This window comes from Oncorhynchus keta, unplaced genomic scaffold, assembly GCF_023373465.1.
Source record: "Oncorhynchus keta strain PuntledgeMale-10-30-2019 unplaced genomic scaffold, Oket_V2 Un_contig_22703_pilon_pilon, whole genome shotgun sequence".
NCBI lineage: Eukaryota > Metazoa > Chordata > Actinopteri > Salmoniformes > Salmonidae > Oncorhynchus > Oncorhynchus keta.
The window spans coordinates 1-5,111 of record NW_026283017.1 but is presented as its reverse complement, the minus strand read 5'-3'; the positions used below and the strand labels follow the sequence as shown (position 1 = coordinate 5,111).

The 5,111-nt window shown below is 44.1% G+C and overlaps 1 long non-coding RNA gene across 1 annotated transcript; it reads left to right on the top strand.

Moving 5' to 3' along the window:
- The first annotated feature begins 843 nt into the window (after positions 1-843).
- LOC127921602 (uncharacterized) lies at positions 844-3,506 on the top strand. The gene is made up of 3 exons (XR_008109064.1): positions 844-874; positions 1,488-1,550; positions 3,412-3,506. It is a non-coding gene; the product is annotated as an uncharacterized LOC127921602 (long non-coding RNA).
- Positions 3,507-5,111: the final 1,605 nt, after the last annotated feature.

The window sequence follows — 5,111 nt, the reverse complement described above, 5'->3', positions numbered from 1 at the left end:
ACATGTCTTTATGGACCGGTAGAAGGTATCCTGAGACAGAGACAGAGGAGGGGACATTATAAAACATGTCTTTATGGACCGGTAGAAGGTATCCTGAGACAGAGAGAGGGGACATTATAAAACATGTCTTTATGGACCGGTAGAAGGTATCCTGAGACAGAGACAGAGGAGGGGACATTATAAAACATGTCTTTATGGACCGGTAGAAGGTATCCTGAGACAGAGGAGGGGACATTATAAAACATGTCTTTATGGACCGGTAGAAGGTATCCTGAGACAGAGACAGAGGAGGGGACATTATAAAACATGTCTTTATGGACCGGTAGAAGGTATCCTGAGACAGAGACAGAGACGGGGACATTATAAAACATGTCTTTGTGGACCGGTAGAAGGTATCCTGAGACAGAGGAGGGGACATTATAAAACATGTCTTTATGGACCGGTAGAAGGTATCCTGAGACAGAGACAGAGGAGGGGACATTATAAAACATGTCTTTATGGACCGGTAGAAGGTATCCTGAGACAGAGACAGAGGAGGGGACATTATAAAACATGTCTTTATGGACCGGTAGAAGGTATCCTGAGACAGAGACAGAGCCGGGACATTATAAAACATGTCTTTATGGACCGGTAGAAGGTATCCTGAGACAGAGACAGAGGGGACATTATAAAACATGTCTTTATGGACCGGTAGAAGGTATCCTGAGACAGAGGAGGGGACATTATAAAACATGTCTTTATGGACCGATAGAAGGTATCCTGAGACAGAGGAGGGGACATTATAAAACATGTCTTTGTGGACCGGTAGAAGGTATCCTGAGACAGAGACAGAGGAGGGGACATTATAAAACATGTCTTTATGGACAGGTAGAAGGTATCCTGAGACAGAGACAGAGACGGGGACGTTATAAAACATGTCTTTGTGGACCGGTAGAAGGTATCCTGAGACAGAGACAGAGGAGGGGACATTATAAAACATGTCTTTATGGACCGATAGAAGGTATCCTAGAGACAGAGGAGGGGACATTATAAAACATGTCTTTATGGACCGGTAGAAGGTATCCTGAGACAGAGGAGGGGACATTATAAAACATGTCTTTATGGACCGATAGAAGGTATCCTGAGACAGAGGAGGGGACATTATAAAACATGTCTTTATGGACCGGTAGAAGGTATCCTGAGACAGAGACAGAGGAGGGGACATTATAAAACATGTCTTTATGGACCGGTAGAAGGTATTCTGAGACAGAGACAGAGGAGGGGACATTATAAAACATGTCTTTATGGACAGGTAGAAGGTATCCTGAGACAGAGACAAAGACGGGGACGTTATAAAACATGTCTTTGTGGACCGGTAGAACGTATCCTGGGACAGAGACAGAGGAGGGGACAATATAAAACATGTCTTTATGGACCGGTAGAAGGTATCCTGAGACAGAGACAGAGACGGGGACATTATAAAACATGTCTTTATGGACCGGTAGAAGGTATCCTGGGACAGAGACAGAGGAGGGGACATTATAAAACATGTCTTTATGGACCGGTAGAAGGTATCCTGAGACAGAGACAGAGACGGGGACATTATAAAACATGTCTTTATGGACCGGTAGAAGGTATCCTGAGACAGAGACAGAGGAGGGGACATTATAAAACATGTCTTTATGGACCGGTAGAAGGTATCCTGAGACAGAGACAGAGGAGGGGACATTATAAAACATGTCTTTATGGACCGGTAGAAGGTATCCTGAGACAGAGACAGAGGAGGGGACATTATAAAACATGTCTTTATGGACCGGTAGAAAGGTAGACAGAGACAGAGGAGGGGACATTATAAAACATGTCTTTATGGACCAGTAGAAGGTATCCTGAGACAGAGACAGAGACGGGGACATTATAAAACATGTCTTTATGGACGGTAGAAAGTATCCTGAGACAGAGACAGGGGGGACATTACAAACATGTCTTTATGGACGGTAGAAAGTATCCTGAGACAGAGACAGAGACGGGGACATTATAAAACATGTCTTTATGGACAGTGAAGAGTATCTGCACAGAGACAGAGGAGGGGACATTATAAAACATGTCTTTATGGACTGGTAGAAGGTATCTACCGGTAGAAGGTATCCTGAGACAGAGACGGGGACATTATAAAACATGTCTTTGTGGACCGGTAGAAGGTATCCTGAGACAGAGACAGAGGAGGGGACATTATAAAACATGTCTTTATGGACCGATAGAAGGTATCCTGAGACAGAGACAGAGGAGGGGACATTATAAAACATGTCTTTATGGACCGGTAGAAGGTATTCTGAGACAGAGACAGAGACGGGGACATTATAAAACATGTCTTTATGGACCGGTAGAAGGTATCCTGAGACAGAGACAGAGGAGGGGACATTATAAAACATGTCTTTATGGACCGGTAGAAGGTATCCTGGAGACAGAGACAGAGGAGGGGACATTATAAAACATGTCTTTATGGACCAGTAGAAGGTATCCTGAGACAGAGACAGAGACGGTGACGTTATAAAACATGTCTTTATGGACCAGTAGAAGGTATCCTGAGACAGAGACAGAGACGGGGACGTTATAAAACATGTCTTTATGGACCAGTAGAAGGTATCCTGAGACAGAGACAGAGGAGGGGACGTTATAAAACATGTCTTTATGGACCGGTAGAAGGTATCCTGAGACAGAGGAGGGGACATTATAAAACATGTCTTTATGGACCGGTAGAAGGTATCCTGAGACAGAGACAGAGGAGGGGACATTATAAAACATGTCTTTATGGACCGGTAGAAGGTATCCTGAGACAGAGACAGAGGAGGGGACATTATAAAACATGTCTTTATGGACCGGTAGAAGGTATCCTGAGACAGAGACAGAGACGGGGACATTATAAAACATGTCTTTGTGGACCGGTAGAAGGTATCCTGAGACAGAGGAGGGGACATTATAAAACATGTCTTTATGGACCGGTAGAAGGTATCCTGAGACAGAGACAGAGGAGGGGACATTATAAAACATGTCTTTATGGACCGGTAGAAGGTATCCTGAGACAGAGACAGAGGAGGGGACATTATAAAACATGTCTTTATGGACCGGTAGAAGGTATCCTGAGACAGAGACAGAGACGGGGACATTATAAAACATGTCTTTATGGACCGGTAGAAGGTATCCTGAGACAGAGACAGAGGGGACATTATAAAACATGTCTTTATGGACCGGTAGAAGGTATCCTGAGACAGAGGAGGGGACATTATAAAACATGTCTTTATGGACCGATAGAAGGTATCCTGAGACAGAGGAGGGGACATTATAAAACATGTCTTTGTGGACCGGTAGAAGGTATCCAGAGACAGAGACAGAGGAGGGGACATTATAAAACATGTCTTTATGGACAGGTAGAAGGTATCCTGAGACAGAGACAGAGACGGGGACGTTATAAAACATGTCTTTGTGGACCGGTAGAAGGTATCCTGAGACAGAGACAGAGGAGGGGACATTATAAAACATGTCTTTATGGACCGATAGAAGATATCCTGAGACAGAGGAGGGGACATTATAAAACATGTCTTTATGGACCGGTAGAAGGTATCCTGAGACAGAGGAGGGGACATTATAAAACATGTCTTTATGGACCGATAGAAGGTATCCTGGAGACAGAGGAGGGGACATTATAAAACATGTCTTTATGGACCGGTAGAAGGTATCCTGAGACAGAGACAGAGGAGGGACATTATAAAACATGTCTTTATGGACCGGTAGAAGGTATTCTGAGACAGAGACAGAGGAGGGGACATTATAAAACATGTCTTTATGGACAGGTAGAAGGTATCCTGAGACAGAGACAAAGACGGGGACGTTATAAAACATGTCTTTGTGGACCGGTAGAACGTATCCTGGGACAGAGACAGAGGAGGGGACAATATAAAACATGTCTTTATGGACCGGTAGAAGGTATCCTGAGACAGAGACAGAGACGGGGACATTATAAAACATGTCTTTATGGACCGGTAGAAGGTATCCTGGGACAGAGACAGAGGAGGGGACATTATAAAACATGTCTTTATGGACAGGTAGAAGGTATCCTGAGACAGAGACAGAGACGGGGACATTATAAAACATGTCTTTATGGACCGGTAGAAGGTATCCTGAGACAGAGACAGAGGAGGGGACATTATAAAACATGTCTTTATGGACCGGTAGAAGGTATCCTGAGACAGAGACAGAGGAGGGGACATTATAAAACATGTCTTTATGGACCGGTAGAAGGTATCCTGAGACAGAGACAGAGAAGGGGACATTATAAAACATGTCTTTATGGACCGGTAGAAGGTATCCTGAGACAGAGACAGAGGAGGGGACATTATAAAACATGTCTTTATGGACCGGTAGAAGGTATCCTGAGACAGAGACAGAGACGGGGACATTATAAAACATGTCTTTATGGACCGGTAGAAGGTATCCTGAGACAGAGACAGGAGGGGACATTATAAAACATGTCTTTATGGACCGGTAGAAAGTATCCTGAGACAGAGACAGAGACGGGGACATTATAAAACATGTCTTTATGGACCGGTAGAAGGTATCCTGAGACAGAGACAGAGGAGGGGACATTATAAAACATGTCTTTATGGACCGGTAGAAGGTATCCTGAGACAGAGACAGAGGAGGGGACATTATAAAACATGTCTTTATGGACCGGTAGAAGGTATCCTGAGACAGAGACGGGGACATTATAAAACATGTCTTTATGGACCGGTAGAAGGTATCCTGAGACAGAGACAGAGGAGGGGACATTATAAAACATGTCTTTATGGACCGGTAGAAGGTATCCTGAGACAGAGACAGAGACAGAGGAGGGACATTATAAAACATGTCTTTATGGACAGGTAGAAGGTATCCTGAGACAGCAGAGACGGGGACATTATAAAACATGTCTTTATGGACCGGTAGAAGGTATCCTGAGACAGAGACAGAGGAGGGGACATTATAAAACATGTCTTTATGGACCGGTAGAAGGTATCCTGAGACAGAGACAGAGACAGAGGAGGGGACATATTAAAACATGTCTTTATGGACCGGTAGAAGGTATCCTGAGACAGAGA